Consider the following 26,224-nt stretch of genomic DNA (forward strand, 5'->3'; position numbering starts at 1 on the left):
TACTGATCATAGAAACATGGTTGCTGCTTGGCAATCTCTGGACTACTGCATGCCAATTTATTAGGTTGGCACAAAGCATTTGGCATTTCCTGGGTTTCCACCTTGCAATTAAATTGGAAGGAAGAGAAGCCACTTTACTGCTGCTGCTATGTTAGAAGCTCCTAGCAGACAGGCAAGAGAGGAGGAGTAGAAATATCCCTGGCTCTAGAACCTGATATCCAGGAAAGTAGCAGTTCAAGATATCATCAGGCAGCATGATTCTTACACACCATTGGCTTGGCAAGTGTTTGTAACAGTCCTGGAAACTTGAGATATGTTTGTACCCCAGTCTTCAGATCACATGTGGGAAGCGGCAGGTATGCTAGAATTTGTTACAAAACAGTCATAATTCCAGTTGCCACAGACTGAAATTCAGGGAGTTAGTAACTCCACACAGAAAACCCAAGCTCCCTTTTCATTTTGCCCTTTGGGCCTGTGATAATTTAGGAACCAGCAACTCCGTAGACTTGTACTAACTCAGCCATACATCTCTCTGACTGAACCAAGTATGTGAGTAAAAGTAGACATTACTGAGAGGTCAGAAGGGGCTTGCTGTTATCTTGGCCAAGGAACAACACAATGGGTGTGAAGGGATATGAATGCAGGCAGGCAGCTGAAAACTGAAGCTTAAAGATTTGTCCCCTTGGTCAGCATAAATCTTGGAGAATGACATGCATCCATGGTAGTGCTGCCACCAACAGCCACCTCCAGGCTAAGGCTGTAGCCAGGTAGCTATAATGAAGAGGTTGGCTGAGAAGAGAAAGAGCTCCTCAGGCCATCAAGTCCAGTCCCCAGCATTCACAGGTACCCACTTATTTACAGAGTCCTAAGAATCATTTGCTCCAGCCCCTCAAAGAGACCTCGGGAACATGGCACTTTTTGATACAGTTTGCTTGGTAAAACATTGGAAATGTCGTCTCTCTAGGTATTCTTATTGTACTGAGATCTCTGTCTGGATAGAAATTATTTAATATCACTAATCAAAACAGATTTTGCAATTTTGGTGATGTTTGAAAAAAGTTTAAACACCAAAAAAAAATTTATTTTCAAAGTTCTCAACTAATGAGGAGACCAGCTGAGCAGTGTGTGCGATTCACCTCCCATTTCTCAGCTGAATTCAATGGTCAATTAAAAAAAAGAAGTGTAGCGCACTGGGATTTTATTTTGACTTCCTACTAGACCTACCCTCCTGGCAGTTACCACCCTCAAATACTTGTCCCAAACATCCAGAGCCCTCAAGACCCACCGAATAAGGTATCTGTTTTACCTTTACCTACATGAGAGGCTGCAACATGCAACAATGGACATTATGATGACTACTGTTGCATTACGTGGCTGTATGGCACCTCCACCATATGTTGGTGGTATGATATTTCATTTCCCCCAACTCTTGATGTGAAAGAGAGGATAGGGTCCTCAAGAAATCACCCATGAATCGGCCAGCAAGCAGTTTAGAGATGTCTTTGTTCTTCCTAAGAGATATGAAATAAGTAGAAAAAACCTTTTCACATGCCTGTAATATTTCATTCTTTTTCCTTTCTACAAACAAAGGGTAATTGTTTCTTCAATTAGGGCTTGAGGCTTCCATCTTTGCTTGTGTTGAATAGTATTTTACTCCCTGAGCCACCTTACTGAAGTCAACCAGAAGAGCTGAGAAATGAGGTACATCCCAACATGCAGGTGCAGCAGAATTTCACCCTTAAGCAGAATAAATATGCCAGAATTGCGCTCATGTTTCTGATCCTACAAGCAGGTAAAAAATTGATTTAGTCACTAAGGCTTTGAAGTGATGGATAAATCAAGGATTTTACTGTTACCTACCACAGAGAAATGCCGACTGTGTGTGACTCCAAGCAGACAGATTGCAGGAGAAGCCCTATTAATACCGAGCTTGGGGTCTGCGGTGCAGCACCTCTTTCACACAGACACCATTCCACTGTGACAGGGTGACACTCACAATAGATGGGGAAGGATTGTTCAGAGGCAGCAAAGAAAAAAGGAAAATTGAATTCCCTGTCATTGTTGCAATGGGAATAATGAAATGACAAGTGAAATTCTTTGGGGGAAAAAAAGTATCAGTGTAAACCAATGCCACTAGAGTGAATTCTGGAAAAGGAACGCGAGCACAATGTGAAGTCTGCCCCACAAGCTACAGAGAAACGCGTCCTTTTCTACTGCAAAGTGACTGCCTTTTAAAGGCACAAAACTTCACCACAAGGTCCATGAGTGATGTACAACATCTTGGCCAACACTATAAGGGGTGAACCAGAGCTGGAGACACAAGCTGGTCTTGATGAAGACTTGTATCCTTTTCCAATATGGCAATGCATATTCCAATATGCATTTACAGGGGATTACATGCATCAGGCAAAGACATTAAATGACATGTGATGTTTTGAGTGGTGGCTGTAACCAGATGCCAAGAGCATGGCTGCTGCCCCTCTACAATTACCTCTTAGTTCAGGCTGCCAGGCCAGCTGGGCTGTAGTTAAAAGCAGGTTGAAAGGGGAAGACAAGCTCTTACCACACCTCCCAAATAGCAAAGAGTGCTATGAGTCCTGCTTACCAAAACCAAGAAAGAGGTGCAAGAGATTCCACTTTTAGCAAAGGAGGTCAAGCTGGGCTTTTTTCCACATCCAATGCTTTTATTTTTTACCTCTGCAGATGGGTCAATATTTATCCAACTGCCTTGTGGAGCCAGGTCCCAAAAGTGCATGCAAAGCTTCAGGGATGTCACCTATCATTACATCATAAGTGATGGCAACTTCATCAACCACTAATCTGACATCAAAGAACATCAAATGCATGCATCAGTTGCTGTGATCCTAGAGCTCTCCAGGTTCTGCGCTAGGTAACACCGAGTCAGTGAGTGAACTTCTAAGCCTTGGCAAGCACCTACATCTGCTATCTCCTGCCTTCACTTTCTAAAGAGCAACTCTTCAAAAGAGTACCAAATATCAAGGTCTTGCTCAGTTCAGATTTGGGGCTGTGCATACAACACTGGTGAATGCCATGGAGCGGATCCCACCTACACCAGAAATTCTGTTCAAGGTATTTTCCATGGAGCATTGAGAAACCTGGGGCAGAGTCCTTGGCAGTGGAAAGTTTGGCCAGAAGTAGGGGCAGTTAGAGCCGGCCAGCGCAGTTCAGAGAAAGAGCTGCAATGGAGACAAATTTAAGGCACTCTGAAAACAGCCTTACTGGACATTTTCTCTTGGCAGCAGCACTCTCAAGGGGCCCTCTCCTCATATTCAAAGCTACCCTCCACAGGTGGAAACTCAGAGAAGGTCTGGTGTTGGAAACAGATGGACTGTCTCATCTAGCATTGAAGCAGGAGGGACAATTTGCAGGGCTGTGAGACGGATCCACATTCTAGATCAGAAGTCAGCCAACAGTCCCCAATAAAAAATTATGGTGAGTACAGAGTCATAGCAGCTGCTCAGCATCACACAATAAATGTCAGTCTGCGCCCTGCCAATACGCAGTACCAAAAGGAATTCACCAGGGAGTGGACAGAAGTCACCCCACGTTACTCCTCTCCTACTTCCCATGATTTTTTCCCCCCATCTTGAGTGCATCAGCTACAGCGACATGATTCTCAAAACAACAGGCTTGTTCTGCGGTGGAGAAATTCCACTTGGCCCCTCTTGCATTATTGAATGAGTTACAGTAATTAAGCAAACCAGTCCAGGGCTTGGACAGAGCTGGCTAACTTCCAGCATTTTTAAATGAAGCAAAGCTAGGCCCAGACACTTAATTAAATCTCAAATAAAAGGCAAATGCAGTTTGTTTCATCACCAAAGAGCCTGGCAGCCCAGGATTCCACTTCAAAAAGCCCCAACCAGAAACCACAAACATTTCAGTGACCACCTTTGAAGGTGAGTATTTATTATTATTATTAATTATTATTATCATTGGCCAAATCATTCCAGCAGACAGCTTCAGAACTCGGCAGAACGAGGAAATCAAAGTAAATGGGACTTGGAGAATCCCAATGCCGGCAAAACGGAGTCCTAGTGTGGGAATCAACAGTTCAATGTGCAGGGCCCTTCTCTTGCCAGGGATACTCTCAGCTCCCACTGGGACCACCCCCAAGAGTCAGCTTTAATGGTGAAAAAATTACTGACTTCTTGCCACATGAGCCATAAAGAAAGAACACAACCAGAAAGGTATGGTGGCAGGTACAACTTAGCTACTGAAGGGTAAGGAGAGAAGAATGAAGCAGAGAAAAGGCAAATAGCAGCAGGGTCTTACCTAATGGTCTTATTTAAGACTAACTACTAATTTAGGGAGACCGGGGGGAGGACCTGGGAGGTGGCTCTACTAAGTTCAAAGGAAACCCATGCCACAGAAAGAAGGGCAAGTGGAAATCACTCCATCCCTTGTTCTTGTCGGAGATGAAGCATGTAAAATATATTTGCTTGCATTCAGCTTTGCTGGCAGGCAGGCTGGGGAAAAGAACAAGGCTCCTACTCATTCTCCACTCCTTCTTCCACACCTGGCAGTAGGAGAGCCTGTTCCTTCTGTGCTGTGAGCCATGATGCCCTCCGCATTTCATCTGCATGGTGTCCTATGGGACAAGTTACAGCTTCACATTTCGAATGACACCTTCTTATTTATACTTGATTTTTCCAGCTATTTGGCACGTAACAGAAATCCCTCTACTCTCCACCCCTGGGGGGGAAAAAGAAATCAGTCCACAAGCTGTTATGAGCTTTTCTGGGAAAAGGCAGCATTAGCAAAGATGTTAGTCTAGATATGTTGGTGAACATGTTATATCTGATTTTACCCTTAGCATGTAGAAGGACAGGTATGTTTGAAAACACATTAGTGGACCATGGCTACCACTAAAGTAGTTTTAGCTCCACCGAGTACAGATTGGAAGATGGATGTTAAATCTGATTAGACTTTCTTAGTTTTACTTTGACGTGTTTAACCCTGACCCAAGAAGTCTTGTACCATTGTGGGAGAAAAATGACAAGAAAATCCGGCAAGGAACATAGTTTTAGAGAATTCACCTTGAAACCGCATTCAAAAATTGTTAGGATACCAAAAGACTGACAATAGGGAGTTTCATTCTTTATTACTTAGTGCCCCAGGAATGAGACAGAAACCTATTGTGCTCAGTGTGGTAAAAACCCACAGCAAAATGATGCCTTCAGGAGCAAAGAGCTCCCAATCTAAAGGGAAATGGACAATAATGCCTGGGAGCCTATATTCATTTTCATGTGTTTAAAATGTTTAAGATTCAAACATGTGTTGCTGTAATTATCCTCTTCTTTAAGAAAAGGGGAGAGAAAAGGTATTTTGTGCGTCACTCCTATCCACTTCAAACACAGTAAATTACCCAGATCTGAATGAAGCTGGAACACATCCCATACGCATGAATTAATTCTGCACTCTCCAAATCCAGCAATGTCAAAGAGATTTATCAGGCCTAGACAATTCAGACTGGTGCGCCATCTTAAATCACCTTGCATTACAAAGGGGCAGGAATGCTAGGCTTCTCTTTAATTGGTCTTTTTTTTCCCTCAGTGGTGCGATCATTGATTGTGTCATATTTTATGACTGGAGACAAGACTTGGAAAATATGGTGTCACAAGAAACAGGCCGGTTTTCTTTGGCTCTGCTGCATTTCTACTGAACACTCTCTATAACTATGGGGGTTTTTTAAGTGCTCAGGCCCTTGATACGTACATGAGGGACAGAGAGTGCACATACTTAAAGAAAGGCTTGGGAGAAGGGAAGTCTGGTAACATGACAGGTACGTGCTAAGTATGTATTCGGCAAAGACCTGCGGATATTTCCAGCTAAGAGTTAACATGCTTCTTCCTACTTCATGGCTTCAGAGAATTCCACCCAAAAGACCAAGAAACAAATTAAGAAAAACCTCCAGAAACATCTCTATTCTTTTACATCCTCTATGCACATGACTTTAGGGAGCTCAGTTAAAAAGACCCCACGGCTCTCAATCAGCAATTCCACTCCCCCGCCCTCCCCATCTCTCCCGGCAAAATTAAAGTTCCTGAGAAGGTTTATTAGGTTCGTCTTCAGGGCATTGTTAGCATTTAACCTTAACTTCCTAGGGAGCTAGATGGCATTACAAAAAAAAAGGAAGGATTGCAGTTATTGTTCATGGCATTTATCTACCTGAACCCCTAGGTTATCATAGTGGGTCCGCAGGGGCTTTAATGCTCTTACTCTAATTTCCATAGCTATGGATTTTGTGATTACAGCAGCATTCTGGAGAGGTGCGTTTAGCCGACCGTTGCAATAAGCTAGTCAATTCAGCCGAGCCAAAGTCGAAATCCCGGCGAGGAATTCTATTGTGTCATCTACTCTAATCTAGTCTTTACGGCTGTGCCCTTGTGTAAACACAGTGCGTGCTCCTACGTGCATAGAGATGAAATGTAGTCCTGCCTGTGTAGCTTCTTTGTCATGGCTTCCACTCGCAGGAGCATGCTTTTTGCTCCCCGCCATGTCCCAGTGGTGCTGAACCTCACACCAGGCACTGTGCTGCCAGGGGAACCCTTTCAGCAGGATCTCCTTCCCCTGCCCAGCCCAAATCTCTTGGCAGGGGATGAGGCTGTTAGCCCGACCTTGCCTAGCTGCCTCTGGGGAGTCAAGTGCAGCTTTTACATCTGACTCCCCTCCTTTCCCACCTGGGACTAACCACAGTTGGCTCCGAGTGCTACACTGTGTGCATCAAACTCGTATCCACTCTAATGCAATAGACTGGGAATAACTGACAGATGAGCAGCCTAAGCTTAGGCTTGGCAGCCAGAGCTCTCCAGGGGCCAATCTAGCCTGAAACTGAATCCCTCCCTTACAGCTTCCCCACTTGTAACGTTCACACAAGGAGCTAAATTCAGGGCTTACCATTAGTTTGGGCCCAAATGCTGAAGAGGGGATTAGCTTTATGTTAAGTGCTAAGAATGCTAATCTAATCTATTGAGAAGAAAAAGGATTTCCTAAAACACAGCAAGGGCTAGTCCCATGCTTCAGCACTCCATGCTGTCTTTCAGAGCAACGTGATAAAGCTGTACTGAGAAAGAATGAAAAAAAAGATTTTGGCAGGAATTTTAAGAAGAGCCACAGGGACGTAGACAGCCCAATCCCATTTACTTCTGCTGGGGGTTGCATGCTTAAGTCTTAGAAAGTCCTTTGAAAACCCCAGCCTGGGCATCAACTGGACTCCAAATGTTCACTCGTGGTAGCTGTTATCCTGTATGAACCAGTCTAGAATTCAGGTCAGGTGTTTGGGATAAGCTGCAACTGCAGAGATTTCCCAAACATGCTCCTTTTGGCTCAAATGACTCACTACCTTCAACCACCTCTGTCTCACCAATGCTATCCATCTTCATGACTCATTTGTCTGCTTCTCCCATCACCATGGCATACTGTCCTCAAACTGATCCTTCAGGCTAATACCGATCCAACTGCAATGTCATGAAACCTGAGTCAAAGTCTCTAAACGTGGAATTTGTATCACTTCTCAGGCCGGCACGGAGTACTTCCAAAAACTCCACTGTTACCAATGATGCATTTAATTAAGAAGCCAAAGTTGAAGCTGAGTATTAAAGAAAAAGTCTTGTGGGATTTCTTTTTATCTACTTATTTATTTGTTTGTTTCAGAGAAGACAATTACGATGAAGCATGCAAAACATTCAGAGAGAACATGGAAGCCTACATGTTTAACACAGTCACTTCTGTAGAGATTAAGAAAATATTTCTCTTCCTAATTAGTGTCGAGAGTTGTGTTCAAGTGTCAGCTCCTGCACGAATGCTTCACACTTTGAACTCCCTGTAAGCCTATAAAACACAATTTCTGTTCTGTGGCTGAACATAGCAAAAGCTAAATTGCCTCCTGGACAGAAAGAAAATGGCTGGAGCTCAGATGGATTTAATTGAAAAACAACTCTTCATTCACCAGTGCAGGCATGAATGAGCAAAGCCCTGCAAGTATACCTGATATATTTGCTTCAGAGGCAGGAAAAGACCTATGATCTATAGACTGAGCATAGCCGAGCTTTCCTCAGGACAGCTCTCATGACTCACCAACATGGGGCAGGTGTTCTGGGCAAAACCTGGACCAGTCTTTCAAGGAGCTACCCAATTATTCATTAAAATCTCCCATTCACAAAGCAAACAGGGGACCTGGAGCTATGTGCCCTATTAAGACTCAATCTGGGTGGGTACTGAAAATTTTGACCTGATTTACAGCTTTGGCTGACAAAACTCACCACTTTGTAGAACCAGGGTGAGAAAGTAATGAATAACTGAAGGGAAGCAATAGGATATCACTCAAAGTGGACATGTCTATGCAAAACACTTTACTGCACAGTAGCATAAATTACTGCTCAGTAAGCATGTGCGTCTACACATGTACATGCTTACTGCTCAGTAAACCTCAGTAATCACAAATACATTTGCTACCTGCAAATGCAAGTAGCAAATTTACTTTTGATTAGTAACGGTGCACTAGCACTCACATAGATGCCTAACTGAGAGCAAATCTACTGGTCAGCCAGCCACGGGGGGCAGAAAATTGCTCCCTTCCCCTAGGAGCTGCCTTCTGCTGCCACCGGAGCCCGGCCAGGACTATGTCCTCCTGCCCTGGGAGCAGGGGGCTCCAAGCCCCCTGCTCCAAGACTGCAATCGGGGAGCAGGGGGCTGGGAGACCCTTAACACCCAGCACCAGCTCCGCGACCACAGAGCCAGTGCTGGTAGATGAGGATCTCTCAGCACTGGCCCCACCACCACAGAGCTTGGGCTGGGAGATAAGGGTCTCCCCGTGCTGGCCTCGATGTTGCGGAGCTGGCGCTGGGAGATAAGGGTCTCCCAGCCTGAGCCCCACCACCACGGAGCTCAGGCTGAGAGATAATGATCTCCCAGCACCAGCCCCTCGATTGCAGAGCTGGCTCTGGGAGCCCCTGCTGGCAGGGGCTGGGGGGGCCTGTTCCCCACCCAGCTCTGCACTCATGGGAACAGGGTCCCCAGCCTCTACCCCACGATCGCAGAGCAGGGGCTGGGACCTATCCTGGTCAGGGGCAGGTCCCAGCCCCATGCCCTGACTGGATGATCGAGGCACAGGGCTTAAAAAGAGCTGCAGGGGTGGGGTATGTCCCAGCCTTCTGCCCCGATCTGCCTCCCCTGCAGCTCTTTCCAAGTCCCCTGCCCCAGCAGCAGACAGCCCCTGGGGGCAGGGTGTAATGTCCTCCCAGCCCCTGGGCTAGCACCCAGGGGGAGCCTGGTGGCAGCAGGGGCCCATTGCAGGGCCTGAGGAAGCAGGAGCCATTAGCAGCAAATCTGATCCCACTTCCCTGCATGTGTTCCCTGCCTGCCTGCCTGCCTGGGAGTGCTTGCTCACACATAGTTTACTTGCAAGTAAACCGATCCCGTATTAAACGCATGTGTAGACACGCTCAGTGAGAAATAATAAAAGCCAACCATACAAACATTATAATTCATTTGAAATAAGATTGGTCTTACTGATTGATTTACTAGTGTAGTGACACTCCCTTCCACAAACCACTGCCCAGCATTTGGAGACCGAGGACTCCAGTGCAAGGCACCTTATCATTAATCACCTATATAATGACTATGAATGTATACAAGTCAACAAGTCCTTACCAGGCTGACTCTACTATCTAATGGCCCAAGCAAAGACAAGACAGAATGCGTGATCCTTAGAGCTGAAAAGGTGGGACGACTTGTACGTGTACAGTCAACCATGCAATTAACTGTCTTTCCTTTTTATACTATTTTATGTCAAGATCACAGTAGGGGATGGGGATTCATAAATCTTGTAGAAACGACGATCAGATTGGAGCAAGCCAATTTGTACCAGCTGAAGACCAGGTTCAGTATCTCCCAAGCAGGGAACTAGGGGCCATGCCACTTAGCATAGGGTAAATACACTCAAAATGTCAGAAACCACACATTCAAGCAGTAGGACATCTACTGAATGCACTCGTATCATACCAACGTTATAACTTTTTGTGCAAGTATAATCTGCAGATTATATTAATTAATATGTGTTTAGCTATCATTAAACCACCCCACTGAGGTCATATGAACAATTTAGGGTCACCCCTCCTGCCATGACATCAGCCAAGGACTCCTGTCTTGTGCCAAGCCTCCAGGTGGGACAAAGAAAGCCATGCATCAAGAGGAAAAATCCTGGATCTTTCACCTGTCAAGTTCCTCAAGGATCAAGCTGAAAGCAGTTCTGGAGGGTCCTGGAGCTGGAAGCAACAATCAGTTGATTGTTGGTCCCCACCCTGACATTACCCTGGATTCAGTTCAAGACACCCGTGCAGTTTGGGGGCTGGGACCAACAATCAGTGAACCAGGCATGTCAGAGATTGTAGTAAACGTTACTGTGCGACAGCTCAGAACACGTTCTAATTTAATCCTGCACAGATTTAACATGTAGTAAAGTGTCCTGTATGACAAGGCCCAAAGGATGATGTGTGCCTGTACATCTAGAACAAGCTCCAGGATGTACTCAACTCCTACATAACCAACACAGTGAGGCAGAGGATACACATGCATTAAGTTAAGCGAGGATAAAAGTATTTACAGGATTAAGGCTGAACATAGTATGTGAGACCATTAGAAAAGTAAGCAGCTCTGTCACAATACAGCAGCTCTTTCATTTGCATCCAGAAGTGACTTCAAGCAGGTGTTATGCTGGGCTTCCCTACTGGATATGCAACTTGCTAATTACCAGATCTGTCTCAGGACTGTTGGCACTAATTAACACTGCGGTCTAATTCATCAGAAATTTGAAATTCCACTGAACAATTTTTGCTCAGTCTTTTCCACTGTGCACAATGTAACTTTTTAAAATCAGCAGCATGATTAATAGCACTGACTCCGGCAGACTTTGATTGCATTCTATTAAGAATATTTTACTACTGCTATCCCACACCCTCCCCCTTTCCTTTAATTTTACTTTCAACAAGCACAGTTTTCCCCAAACTATAGCATTAAATGCCTTGGATGTATTTCCCAGCAGCAGCACTGCTACTTTTTGCCTGGGCAAGGTCTTACAGGGATCTGAAATGGAACAGGAAGTAGGTACAGGCACTTCCACACCCCACACATAAGATGGTTACTAGTAGCTGTAGACCCCCGGTACTTTGCTTCCACTCCACCCTGCATGCACTTACAAATTCAGAAAGACTTCTTAGGGATATGTTGCATGTTATGGGCATCAGCCCATGTGGTACATAGTACTGAAAGGGTACTCTGTCCAGGGGCACATGCCCACCAGTGCTTGGGATGACCTGTCCTATGACCTTCGGCTGTTGCAACAGCTGCCGCACAGGTGCCAGGCGGGGGGAGTGATCCCCGCTGCCCTGCGTTGCATGGGGCGGGGGTGGGCTCTGAGGCCCCGATCACTGTTTTGGGCCCCCCGCTACAGAAAGGATGTGGACAAGTTGGAGAGGCAATGCCAATGGTTAGGGGGCTGAGGCACATGACTTAAGGAAAGGCTTTGCTTATTTAGTCTGGAGAAGAGAAGACTGAGAGGGGATTTAATAGCAGCCTTCAACTACCTGAAGATTGGTTGCAAAGAGGATGGAGCTGGACTGTTCTCCGCGGTGGCAAAGGACAGAACAAGGAGCAATGGTCTCAAGCCGCAGCCAGGGAAGTTTAGGTTAGATATTAGGGAAAATGTTGTCACTGGGAGGGTAGTAAAATACTGGAACAAGCTACCCAGAGAAGTAGTGGAACTTCCATCCTTGGAGGTTTTTAGGACCTGGCTAGACAAAGCTTTGCTTTGGATAATATAGTTGGGGCTGATCCTGCTTTGAGCAGGGGGTTGGACAAGATGACCTCTTGAGGTCCCTTCCGACCCTCATTTTCTGCATTCTGTGATCTGTGGGCCTGATTTCTCAAAGGCGCTGAACCATTCCTCCTACGGACAAGGGGCACAGCTGTCCAGTGCCTCTGGGAACCAGCCTTATGTTACCTGTACTGCTGATGACATTTAACTGCTTAAAACTCTTTTGCTTCCACGAATTCTGAACAGAAGAGACTCAAAATGAAATTCTTGGGTGAGCATGTTCTCCCTCAAACACTGCAACATTTGCAACTCTATTTTATATCACAGGAAGAGTCTCCTATTTGGAGGGGATAAAAGAATGGGATGCTTTAGGCTGCCTTTTGGCTCTCTGCAGCTTCCAAAACCTGCTGCAGAGTAATTAAACAGAAGGGAAAGCATCCGTGCCAGACAGCCTGAATCCCATGAAGAGTGATATTAACTGCATCCAAAAGGGAGAGGAGTGGGATTGGATTTACCAAGAGTGATTTTATTTTACCTCTGACTGCTGCACTGCTAAATATGAATAAATATGAATGCAGGGAGTTTTAACTAAGGTAACTTGCCATGGCCCGGGAGAACACAAGTGTCACCTGCTTTTAAACAATCGTCCTTCCAGATGGATGCTTTTTTGCCTGTCCTTGCAGGTTCACCATAATCCCTAGCCTGCAATTAATTATTTAGGTGCTTTGTTAGCTAGCTGTGTTTTTCACTGCTTAAATTATTCAAATCCAAGCAACTAGGGTATTACACAAACATGCACCACTGAGGTTTATAGCAAATATATCTTTAAATGATTTCAGTACAATTCAGTGAGAAAATCTTTCACCAGCTTGGGGAAACAAGTGCTTCTGAATGCCTGAATCGTAAGCCAGTGGAAACGTAGCCCACCTGAGAAGATTTTTGGAAGGGGCAGGGGTAGGAAAAAACATCCATCTCCCAAAAGGATTGTGCTTACCTGCAACATTAGATACAGGCGTCTTCCAACCCTTTATGGGCTTACTCTAGGTTGATGGTAAAGTAGCTGAGGACAAAGTTTGGTCCACCACATAGTTAAGCTATAAAACCCAATTTTCAAAGCTTCAAAATACCCTCTATATCCTTTGAAGTCAGTGAGAGCTGCAGGCTCTCTGAACCTCTCAAAATCAGACGCTGGGAGGCTAGAACAAAAGTTGGAAGCCAGGAAGTGTGGGAGTGTTGCAGCTATTGATTAAGTCTGACCTCAGGCAAAGCAAAGATTAACCAGGGCCGTGCTGCCCGTTGTACCAATTGGCTTATTTGTAAGGTATTTGTATTACAGTGACTCCACAGGTTCCCTGTGATCAGAGTCTTTCTGAGCCAGTGAGAGGCACCCAAGAGCTTTGAATCTAAATGGGGAAGATAAGCAAAAGCTGATGGAAGTGCAATCACCCCCATGTCTCACACCTCAGCTCCATACCTGGAGGGACCATTGCCCAATATGTGGCATAGCGGGAGATCTCCCTAGTCACGCACCATTTCCTTAAGCTCAGGACCAGCATACAAGTTAATCACAGGGTTATGTAAATGAGGGAGTACCAGGTCCCATAGTCAGACCACTAAAAAGTCACCCCTTCTGAACAGCCCATTACTGGAAAGTGAGGCAAATGGGCTAAATTCTGCTTAGCCTGCAAGCCCTTCCAGCCAAAAATGGTCTTTTTGCTAAACTGCATGAAAACCAATACAATGGGCCCCTGACCAATAACTAGTGCTGTGCAAAACAGCTGTTTCTTTTCAGTTTCAGATTCAGCTGTTGCAACAGCTGCCGTACGGGTGCCAGGCATGGGGAGCAATCTCCACTGCCCTGTGCTGCATGGGGGGGCTCTGCCGCGATCACCCAGGGGCCCTGATCACCGCTGCTGCAGCCAGTGAGTGCTGAGCATTTTTTTTAAATTTAAGTGCCAGGAGGCTGGGGCCGGACGGGGGATGGAGCCGGACAGAGCAGGCATACAGGTTTCTCCCGCGGCTCCTCCAGCTGTGCCTGCCCTGCCCCGGTGGAGGGAGCCACGGGAGAGGCCCCCATGGCTGCCCTGCCCAGCCCCAGCATCTCTGCACTTTACAACGAGGGCTGCAGGGCTGTGCCACTCTTCCCAGGAGGCACCTCTGAAACATTTCTGAAATATTTAGGATGCTTTTATTTCATTTCAGAGATATTTCGGAGCCTTCCGTTTCATTTCAGATTCGGTGTTTTGGGCCGAAACACCTCCAAAACAAATTGGCTGCCGAAATTTTCACAGTAACTGCGATTTCACTAAAAACCCACCCCCAGCACTGCTCAGTGAGACTTCTTTAACTTCTGTGGGTGTTGAGGCTGAAGACAATGAAGTGCTGCTCTTAGACATGCAGCTAGCGGGTGTCCGCTATAGGAACCAAGGCAAGCTGAAGGCACAAAGAGACTCAGCATCACTACCTTCACTCCCACCTGCATGACTATAATAAGCACACTTGGACAAGCCAGCTCCGGACAAGCTGCAACAGCTGGAGCCCTGGGGGCCCGTTACCAGTGTGCATTAGGCAAGTACCTTGAAAGCCTGATGCAGAGTTTGCATCTCTTAGAAAGTTTGGGTGAGTTTTCAAACTCTCAGTGCACATCCGCACATCACTAAATCCGCATGCTTTTTCCCCTGGCCCTGGTATGTTGTAAGAGGGATTTTACACTTTGCAGTTACACCTACAACTGGCAAAATTGGGAAAAGCCAGATGGTGCTTCACCAATTGTTGCACAGCTGGCCATACAGAAGGCAGCTGGGGGAGACACCGTGCTCATAACAGACAGGGAGCAGAGTGAGGAAATGTATTTTAACTGAACCCCAGAACCAGCATACAAGTTAATCACAGGGTTATTACAACAACAACAAAAATACAGGAGCTTAGAAACGCCTCCCGTGCAAGTTCTGAAGCCATCTGCAATGTCAAATCAAAGCACAAACCTAAGCTGACAATTTAATGGGTAGAAAACATGCCCAAGCAAATAGGAAGCTGAGGAGACTGGAGACTCGGAAGTCCTTTGGCTGCAAGACTGTGTATGCTTAAGGGGAAACGTGTTCTTGTGATATGCTACGCCTCGATTTGCAGACATAGGACTTTCTGACAATCCTCCAAGATCCCAACATTTGGACCATCACTAAAAGAATCTTTGTTACTGATAACGGGCATGGATCTAAGGCTCAGGGGCCAGACTGCCTTCTTCAAAGGTTAATGACTGATGGCTGAAAAGAAAAGCATCCCCTGAAGCAACAACCAGCAAAACACCAAAGGCAAAAGCGGGGCACGGTTCTTTTCTGTAAGGCCCTTTCCAAAAATATGCTGCCCTCTCAGGAGCCAGCCTTTGATTTCTTGTTGCCTGGAACATGCAGCCCCTTGTTTGTACGTCCTAGGGAGAGAGCAAGCTGCTTCCATCTTCTCTCTCTCAGCCATTTTCCTGCACACCCATGCATCTGAGCCTAAGGCTAAGGTTACCCAGAATTCGTCAGCAGCAGTCAAACACGAAATGGGAAGTGGTGTATAAATGCCAGGTGTTGCTTTACAGGTACTGCTTTACAGCCGAATTGAAACAGCAGTTTTTTAAAGGGTGATCGACCCCTGCGTTTCATTCAACACCTTTAGCAGCACTTCGCTCTTTCACTGGAAATAGAGAAGCAATGGGAAATGCATTAAGGTCAATCCCTGTTCCCCTCTGCAGAAATGAGAAGCAAATCTTAAAGACTGCTCCTCTAGCTATGGGTATACGCTATGCTCCTGGAGTCTGCGCGTATTAGAATCTCTCTTATTTTCTAAGGTATGACGGCAACAGGCAGTCTAGAAATACTTACAACAGCTTGCACATCTGCTTATTAACCTTTAATTTTCCCTGACTTTCAGTTTTAAAAAACTCTCTTAAGTCTCTCAGGAGCAGTTAGTATCATCTTCAGCTCCTGCCCGCCTCTCACTGTTGTTGATGGGTTGAAAGATTGTCTGGAAACTGTTGCAGAAAGGACAACAATTTGGTGATTTGAGTCCACAACGGGCTAAGGAATAATAATGTTCTTCCAGCATGACAATAGAAACCTAACAATATGTCTGGTCTTCATCAGGCATGAAGTTCATGTATGCGGCAGAGAAGCTTGCTTTCTGATAGAAAATGAAACTACCTCCAGGGAGGCGGTAACAAATGACCAGAGCTTATCCATCACACCAGATGAGCGGAGTTTTGTTTTATCCTGACAGTCCATCTTTTAAATGAAACCATTTTAGCAGCTAAGTAAGCTCTAAAGCATTACACAGGCTGCTCATATCATCCCCAGGGTTTCACCAGTTAAATGGTGAGAATGGGGATTTCAGGGTATATATTGATGAGATTCATCATGTGTAGCAAGCTGGCAAATTGTCTAGTTTGTTTGTGCGTTTAAACTCCAAACAGGGCTAAAGCAGGACTTTATGCCCATGCAATAGTGTGCTGGCTCACTGCATGGGGGGAAATTCCCTGCTCCGCCTCGTGTGTGCTTGATCCCTGAAAGAATACACGCACTGAACACGTGTTCTGGGTCACGGTGGATGAAGACACTAGCCAGGGCTTTTTTTAATCTATAGCTTATATTTTTAACACTCTATCCTTCCTCAGCTTAGAAGGCTATAAAATCAGATATATTGGAGCTGCCTTGGAAGGACTTTAGCTAGACACTTCATTACGTGAGGTTAGAAGAATGAATCTTCTCCAACAATAGGAGGAATGAATTAGTTCCCTCTGACGCTTGTTCACAGCTTGGAAAAAGCTCTTGTAGAGCAAGAAGCTCACATTACATTTCAGGAAAACATAAAACTATTTTATGTTTTATGCTCATATATTCAAGTAGTCCAATCCTGAGAGGTGCTGACTAAATTCAGCTCCCATCATACAACAGGGTACTGGTTTGGGGCAGCTTTAGCTGGAAGAATTTTGGTCAACCTAAGAAGATTTTGGTCAGTGCTTGACAGAGCTTTGTTTTGCTTTGGGTTTTGGTGATGTTACCATTCAATAAACTTTTCAATAAGGGGGGAAAGGACCAAATGCCATCCTGTTGATGAAAGAGGACAGTATGGACCCAAATGTGACTATCACGTATACAAAAATGAAAGAGATAAAAAAAGAAATACACAGGCCGAGAACTATTCATCACAAAAAACTGCAAACAAATCCTTATGTGACATGCATCTTCATCTTCCTTATGTGCATGCATGGTTTACTTTAAGCAGATGAACAGTCCCAGGATTTGTCCTATGCTTCAATGAGACCTGTCCTATGCTTAAGGTTCAGCATGTGTGAAGTGTTTGCAGGCTCAGGGCATCACTGTGCTCTCTGTGGACACTAACTTTACAAGATACTAGATGGGCCAGCTTCCTAACTTGTCTAAACTAGCAGATCCACTGACCTCGCTTGAACCATAGAAATGCACACTGGATGAAGATTTGAGATTTTCTGCCCAGAAGACATAAATATCTTTCCCATCTGATCGCTACTGTAGCAGGACACCGGGATGTACCTGCTCTTTTAAGTGAGCAAGCAACCTGCGAGGCTGCTTGTAGGTGGCAGAGAGGAGCTAATGGGAGACTCACCTGATGGGAAGAGGGCTCAGGCTGAGCTATATGAGCCCAGAGCCTGAACCTGTCAGGTAGTCTCTCTCCAGCAGCCATGAAGCGAGCTCCTGGCTGCAAGGCTCCTGAAAGGACCTGGATGTTACTGGACAGCTCTGCAGGCCTGGGAACAGAGGTAAGTCCCCTAGGCTGAGAAAGACTGGGTTGACAGGCAAGTGGCCTTTGTTCATGCTAAACCCCTAGAGCAGCATTTCTCAACCTATGGGTCATGACCCAAAAGTGGGTTGCAAGAATATTTCAAAGGGTCACAAACAAGTCCCAGGAAATTGTGCAAAAACATGGGTTTCCCCTTGCAGGCTGGCAGCGATCCAACCTTCAAGAAGCTGCTTAGAGTACGGCCAGCACGCAGCCAGGCAGGGTCATAGGAGCCGGATGAAGGTAAATGTATGCGGAGCAGGGTTGGAGAGCCAGGGCTTGGGGCCGGTTGGGATGGGGGGCAGTGTGTGCATGCGTGTGTTGAGGAGATGGGTGTGTGGCGGAGGCAGGTGCCTGCTGGTACTGGGGAAAAGGTGGCTGGGTGCCGAGGATGTGGCAGGGCAGGGGAGACACTGTGCGCTGAGCACCAGCAGGGCCAGGGGGGTGTGGGTTAGGACAAGCCATCAATATTTGCAAATGGCTCCCGGTACGATAAAGGTTGAGAACCACTGCCTTAGAGGGCTTGAGGTGTCTGCCAGAGTGCTGAGATGCTTCTTGTTTGAGTTGCACCAGCAGTTTAGTCTTGAGCCCTGCTGGGGCAGGCTCAAAGATTATTTAGAGAATCGGTAACCTAGGAGCCCTCAGACTGAGGGTGGGGACCAGTGAGGGGTCCAGGAGCCTAGAAAAAGGCTGAGACCCAAACCAGAAGGACTGAGAGCCCGGAGGAGGAGCTGTGTACAGAATCGGCGTCCAAGAGCCCAGAGGAAGGGCTGTGATGGGATCAGGCATCCGAGAAGTCAGGGGGACACCGAGCAAGGCACCGGGGGGTCTGAGGGCTAAGGTGGCTGAGTGTATAAATATTAACATCAATGACAGAGAACATCTGCGAGGCTTGGGATATGGTGTAGGGGAGGAAAAGGAGCCACACAATTTGCCCTACAGTGGTCTCATCAGGCTGAGCGGGACCTATCAGGTCTGAGGGCTGAATCAAGGGGCCTCAGGAGAGATCCAGTGGGAGCTTATTGGAATTAGGGCTCACTCTGTTGGCAGCCTCCCCAAATCAACCTGTAATATTAAGAACAAGTCATGGCAAGTGAGCAATTTAGGGAGAGTGAGTTTGAGCTAGGCAAGAGCCGCAAGGTGGCTAGGGGCCATCACAGCTACTCAACAGCCTTTGTTAACATAGTACAACCCCTTCTGATGGGACTCTCCACCCTTCCTTGCAACACAGATTAGATCAACAGTAGCAGACCACCATCTCCTACAACTCCGGGATTTAAAATGGGACATTTTGAACTTCCAGGTCAGCTGGAAAATTAGTGTTTGTCACTTAGCCAAATGAAATGAGCTCTTCTAGTCAACTGTGTGGAGCAACACTGAGCCAAAAGGTTGTAGTGCAAATCCAGTAGATGTGCAGAGTCATTCAAAGCCACCACTGAACTTCAGAAACTAACTGAGCAGGGCAGCATCTCAGGAATGTCAGTGCACAAGAACAAGAAACAGTGGATAGGATTAGGCAGGCAACAAAAGCAAACACATTCTTTCAAACACACCCACGTTCATGGTCCATTCTAACTGCAGAATAAGTACAACTGTAACCTGTGGTTCACACAATCATCCAGTATTTGCCTTACACCAGCACAAAGAGACCCTAGCCAATTAGGACTCATTATGCTAGATGTTGTAGCTATGTGTATTATCTGGTATATGTGTAGCAGGAGACAATCCCAGGCTCCAATGGCTTGCAATCCAAGTGGGGTAAAAAAAAAATGGCAAAGGAAGGATTACTGTATTCCCATATGCAGATGGGGTGAAAGAAGAGAGGGATAAAGTGATTTCACTAGATTACATAGGAAGTCAAAGTGTGGGAAAGATGCTGCTGTCTGTTGTATGATCCCACTGACTCCAACAAGGGGACTCACAGCTGGATACAGTCCACACAATCAGAAGAAATGATCCAATGGCCTAATTCTGCACTTGCCTCTATCCATTTCATTCCCTTGGCTTAAACAAAGTATATATAAAAGGATGGAAAACAATGGGTAGGAAATGCTAATAGAGTAAAAGCAAAATGTGGACCTCATGAAGTAACAGACTGGATCCTCTCAAAAGGAGAATGGGATTTAAAGAATGGCAAAAGTACCTTAGCTGGTTAATTAAATATCTTGTCTCTTTGTATCTGTGCTCTCACATACACTCAGACTCGCAGCTGCAGGAGATAAACAACACTCCATTTCTTTCAATTGGAGATGACCCAAAAATATAGGTTTCCTATCCAGAGCCTCATTCCTCACTGCTTTTGTTGCTGCAGATCATTGAAAAGGACCCTCGAAGGAAAGAGCTCAGTAGTTAATGGATTTACAGCTTGAGTTTCACCTAAATAAAATACTGCTCCATGCCACAGCCTCAGTTTCTACTGCAATTGAGGAACGTGTTAACTTCCAGTTTTACAAATCAGAAGAAGAGCTGGAGCGAGGAGCATGTTTTACTATTAGAGGCTTGCATTTTACTTGCGCTTGGACGGTGATGAGGGCGAGCGAGGCACCTGCATAAGCAGGGAAGTGAAAGTAAGGACCAGCCTCCACCCTAACATTTTTCTGCTCCTTGCTTGCACACTCCCACCCCAAAGAAGGTGGGGTGAAAATGGATGAAGCCTGGCTCCTTACGCTGGTGAAATGCAGCAGAAGCAAAGGGGATGGGGTAGTAATTGAATGTTGGTCTAGGCTGGTGCAGTAGTTCTCAACCTTTCCCATACTGGATGTCCCCTTCTACAAGACAGCAAGGACCTCATTCCCTGCAGCAATGTGAAGAGGCTGCGGGGGCGATGATGCCCAAGCTGAGAAGTCCCAAAACTAGGGCATTCCCTCTGGAGCAAGAAGAAAGTGTGTACACGGTGCCCCCTACCTCTATTGCTGGAGTAAAGCATCACCCAGTGCTGAGAGCTGTGCCTAAAGGAACAACAAACCCTGGGTTAGCAGTTTGTACCATGCTATGGGGTCAGAAAGAGCAAGCAAAGTACTCCCTGTATTTAAGGATCACCAGAGCAGCAAATCCCAGAGCAGCAGGATGCATCTGCTGAAATGGCCAGCTGTGAAACGCTTCACTCTGAAAACTGTTGACAGGTTTAAACACCATTGCAGCTAGCATCCACTTCAGAGGATCTGGGGCAGGTCACAACTCCCTTAGGGCCTCTGGCCTAGATCTTGAGTTGCAACTGTTGAGGCTCAGGGCAGGAGTGGGGTGCTGCCAAGAGGTTTGTTACCTCCAGTTGCACATATCCCAGCCCTGAACTGTCTGGGTACTGGGCCAGTCCCTGGGCACAAAACTATAGCAGCCTTCCAATCACTTATTTACACTGACTGCCACTTTCTCCAGAGGGCCACTTCAGTAACCTGGAGCTGCCAGGGCTTAAGGAAACCTCCTTCTGCTTGTACTAGTGACTGGGACTGCCATTATGGCAGCTCTGGGCCACCTGATGGTCACCTAACACAGGGAAAAGGCTTCTATGGCCAAAGATGCTGACTGCTTGGCAACTTTGCCCCACTCACCAGTGCAGCACATGGTTGCTGTAAAGCAGAGTAAGATGGATGCATGCATCAGAGGATTCCTGTTTGACGCAAAAGTCTTTGGGTGTTCAGCCATGAGCTGGGACAAGGGTCTCACGCTCGGGGATGATGCTCATCAAGCCATGCTCTGGTCACCTCTCTGCATTTTTATTTTAATTGAGAAGTTGCCTGAAGAAAGCTCTTGCCAACTGCATGGCCATTTCCAAGCTCATTATCATACATCATGATAATATGACTTTGGCAGAGAGAAAGGCTGCTGATTAACGTGTCTTTACAGGAGCCCTTTCACCTCCCTGGAACATTTTGCTCACAATGTTAACCGTCCATTTGCAGTTTCCAAATAAAAGTTGTCAGCTGAGTCAATACTGCCAGCCCCACAGGGACAACCTCTCCAGCCCTTGTTCTAAGAACCACAGAGGCTTGGAAACCAGGACAAACAGGATTCTTGGCCACGTTGAAGGCCTTTCTGCCACTGACAGCTCACTTTCAGCCTCTTCCCAGGCTTCTGATCCCATCTCCCTCCTGTACCCACACATGCCCGGCAGCTGCGCACCTATCTTGTTACGGCTCTAAGAGAATGGCATCAGAAAGCATCAACCCCTGAATGTGCAAAGCCTTGAGCTCTACCACAACCAGGCAAAATCCAGCCTGGAACCCGCAACCACGGGAATATTTCCTGGTCTTGGTTTGGTTACAACCTGAGGTTTTTTCCCCTAGATGTGTAACTGTAGACAAGTCTAGTATGTTTTATCGAGCATGGGGGTGAGGGGGAAATAATCGATTATTTTGCCTCTGCTGCTTATGGAGGCAGCATGAAACTGCAAAAAAGTTATCCATATGGCTGTGAGTTAACATAAAACAAAACCTAGGCACGACTGTAAGTGCTGAAGACAGTGTTTATACCATTTGTATTGCTCCCTGTGAAACAGAACTGCTGGGCTTTCACATACCTGGCAAACATATGCAGACAGATAAATTGGATATACTGCCGATATGGGGAAAAGGCTGTCTCTGTATGAGGCAAAGACGGCCAAATTAAAGAATAAAGAAGCCATGAGCAATTTATACATGGTGTAGTTTGCCCCCTGGGCAGGGTTGGCTGTGCCTTAGACCCTATTTAGTCTGTCCTGACTGCACCTCTTCAGCCCTTGCTTACTGCACGCGTTCTGGGTGAAACCCTATGGTCCAATCACTCTTAGGCTGAGTCTCTGAGCTGCAGACTCATTGTTACCCAGCTGTGCTAACCCAACCAGCCCAATTATGCTCAACAGTGCAAGTTAAGCACTTTCACTCTGGAGACCTATGACTAGCAAGATGGGTTAAGCAACCCAAAACATTTCCTTTCAAACAAGTCATTACCTACTCATTATCATGGCTCAAAGCTCAAAACATAAAAAGCAAAGGGTACAATACAACAAAGGTCTACAAACATTTCAGCTTGCCCAGGCGCCCCAGGAGATGAGATGCCAATGGCTCCTCATATAGCATCTCACCCCGCTTCCTCTCTCTCCTTTCTAACCTGTCATTTCTTTCTCACATTTACCACTGATTTTTGGCCGTTCATTTAATCCAAACTGTTTTTACAAGGCTTGAGTCCACTAAAATTTAATAATATAATATTTAGAAAGCTCTCTTAGGTCCCTGGGATGAGTAAGCCATTGTTATCCAGGAATCACATAAGGGGTCCAAGCTACTGTTCTACAAACTCCTCTCTCTCCCAAATGTTTCTCTCTGCTGGTTTGGTTGGTTCCCTTAATGGCACTTTTAATCTTACTTCACTGCAAGCAGCATCTCATAAATGAAGACAAAGACACACGTGCTACACTTGGTTATGACAGGTGCCAGAATATCACCCAGTTACTCCCATATCAAGCCCATGTTTGGTTACAACGTACCTTCCAGAAATGCATGTAGTCTTGATCACAGAAGGCTTTAAGAGACAAGAAAATCCTCCACTTCCTTTGGAAAAGACTGTTCACCGGTCCTGAAACAGATCAGAAAAGATATGAACCTACAGTCAACTTCACACAAAGCACAATACTTTCCACTACTCCGGTAAGCTACTGCACACGTCCATGTTCAGTTTGATCGGCCTCTATAGTTAGGCAGCCCATACAGTTTTCACAGGCTCTGTGCTCAAAGGGCAGGTTACACTAGACCTTCCCCATCAACAGGGATGATATTTTCACCCTAACAGCATCTCTATACTGAGCATTTTGAAACCTCTCTATACTGAGCATCTATCTGAAAAGAGAAAAGGGATTTACTGGAGATGTTCAATATGCAAAAAACTTGGAGACACAAAACTGGCATATTTCCTGGACATGTTTTTTTTTTCCCCCCAGCAATTTCTAGCCTTATCAAAATATTTTAATTTTTATGGAGGGAGCTGAAACCAATCATTATTTTTATCCTACAAAAACCTTATTTTGTAAATTAAACAAGATTTTGTACAACCTGCAACAATATTTTGTAAAATTAAAAAAAGCCACAGAAGCACTACTGAAACAAACCGTAATAAAGTAAACACATTTTTTCATTTACTTCAGAGATTTTTTTGGAGGAAAATAGTTACTATTTCCCAAGCACCTCCAGGACTTAGCTAACGTCTCTGTGATTCGGTTTATTCATCACCTGTTAAACTGGCATTTTACTAATAATCAATGGACCTAGCTGACATAGCTACTGTGAGGTTAAATGAATTAATGCTTATAAAGTTCTTGGGCAGTCTCAGTCTTTATAGAAGTATAATAGCTAACTATTATTATCTATTATTTGTGTCAATATAGTACCTGTGTTCCCCTAGTCATGGCCAAAAAGATGCTCCATGCCCCCAAAACTTGAAGCCAGTATAACACCCAAGACAGAGATAGACAAGGAATATAAGGAGACAAGGAGACTATTAACAAGCATGATATGCAAGGTTTCTGAAGTGCACCCAGGGCTTCATGACTGCCAGGATTTGATAGGCATCTGGCAGAGGTAAGTTGTGGTAGCATTCAAGTGATGAGCCAAGAGTTTCCAGGAAAATGCAATGTAAGGATTTGGGAGGTTGATATCTTTTAATGGCCCAGCTCATTTTTTCAGTTGTTATGAGGACAAACTCCCCAACATGGGGACGGCAGGGGGGAAAGCAGGAAAGCGGGTGTTTGAAAACCTCTAGTACATGGGGAAGGCTGATATCAAGTAGGAGGCAGGAGTCTCCGTTTCAGCAATGAATAGAGGTGATGGGTAGATAGCTGAAGGACTTTGAAAGGAAAAAGCAGCTAATGTATAAAACGACAGAAATCAAGGAAGCAGTGGAAGGGAGCAAAGGGAAAATGATGTGGGCCAAGTGACAGGCTAGAAAGATTAATGAGAAGAACTGAATATTGCCTCCCTGTCCTTTGCAGCACCTTAAATCCTCAAGCAACCTGCTGAAATGAGCAGAAATAGTCACAGATTAATATGCTACTACACAGCGTGCATGATGGTGGCAGAAGCCTGCCTTCAATGGAAATGTTTTTGCTTGTTTGTTCCTCGTTTGTCTGTAACTTTATCCCCTTGAATGCAGTGCAGCCAAGGAAGAAGTCACTCTCTCTGCTGTTCAGAGTCCAGTTGACACAACCCACCTTCCGGTCCCCAGCCCTTCCTTACTTTCAGTTCATGCATACTTGTGTTTCCCACCTGCTCCCAGGCGGCTTTCATTCCCTCCGACTTCCCCAAGCCGCTCTGAATTTTATAACTCAATCATGTCCTCCCTTAATCTCCTGTCTTCTAATGAATTCAAGCCTAATTTTCCTAACCTCTCCACACAGCTATAAACCCCCGAGACCTTTTATCATACTAGTTACCCTCTTCTGCACCTTTTCTAATTTCTCAATATGCTTTCTGTAATAAGAACAAACCGCTAGAGGCAAAAGCCTCTTTCCTGGCAAGTGGAAAGAGATTTATTAGAAAGAACAGAAGAATGCTAATACCTCTGCCTTTCCTCTACCTTTTTGTGACAGGCACCAACTGACACCCATTTGCAGCATGGCTGGCTCCTGAAGAGTCAATCCTGTAATGATGACAAAAATGCCGCACTGTGGAAAAGAAGCAACTAATCTATAGGGGGGTTCAGTCTTTATTCCTTTATTTATTATTTATTCTTTATTTATATAGTCTTTATTACTTTATTTAGTCTTTATACAATCTTTATTACTTTATTTATTATTTATCCTTTATTTATATATTATTATTCCTTTATTCCTTTATTTCAGTCTATATTCCTTTATTCCTTTTTTCACACTGTGTGAAAGATCTTGTGGTCAGCTCTTATTTCAGTTAAGACAGCTGTAAAACTCTCATCGCAGCAAGGATTTCCCACCACACAAGGAACTGGGGCAGGACATGCTTCCTCCAAACTTGTCTCAGCTTTTACCAAGAGGGGCTTGTTTAGGAGATAAGCATAGAAGTGGGAGTTAGGTGGTAGTACAAACCTTGGGTCTGTTCTTTGCAAAGTCTTAATTTGACTCAAAAAATAATATTTTACCCCATAGCCACTTGATCTTTAACCTCTCTACTGAGTTGGGATGGGGTTGATTGTATCCGAATTAATTTTTTTTTTTTTTTTGGGGGGGGGGGGGGGACATGGGGGAGAGGGTGTTTTGTTGTCCTTTCTTATTTTAGTATTTTCTTCATGGATTCACAGAAGTTTAGGGCTGGGAGGGACCTCAAGAGATCATTGGGTGCAGCCCCCCTGCTCTGGGCAGGAAAGCCTGCTGGGGTCAGATAACCCCACCAAGGTGTGCGTCCACTCTCCTTTCTTCCGTTACTATAATTTTACTTTGCTTTGCCTTGTCTTTCAATTGTAAGCCACCCTGAGCCTTTTTTGGCAAGGGCTGCATATACATCTAATCAGTAAATATATCCATAAGATGGTTGTTTTGTTGTGGAAGTTTTCCCCCGCGCTATGGATAATTAGGCCGTGGAACTCACTGCCACATGTTCCCATCAATTCAAAACAGGATAGGACCCGCAGACAGATAACACGACTATTGGGAAT

At 45.4% G+C, this 26,224-nt stretch overlaps 1 long non-coding RNA gene across 1 annotated transcript in view; it reads right to left on the bottom strand.

The window, feature by feature from the left end:
* LOC132243516 (uncharacterized) overlaps positions 1-26,224 on the bottom strand; it is a 140,927-nt gene that overhangs the window by 56,081 nt on the left and 58,622 nt on the right. The window contains exon 4 of the long non-coding RNA XR_009455125.1: positions 23,094-23,182. This is a non-coding gene — a long non-coding RNA (uncharacterized LOC132243516). The remainder of the gene's footprint in view (positions 1-23,093; positions 23,183-26,224) is intronic.

The sequence above is a fragment of the Alligator mississippiensis genome, chromosome 10 (genome assembly GCF_030867095.1).
Source record: "Alligator mississippiensis isolate rAllMis1 chromosome 10, rAllMis1, whole genome shotgun sequence".
Lineage (NCBI taxonomy): Eukaryota > Metazoa > Chordata > Crocodylia > Alligatoridae > Alligator > Alligator mississippiensis.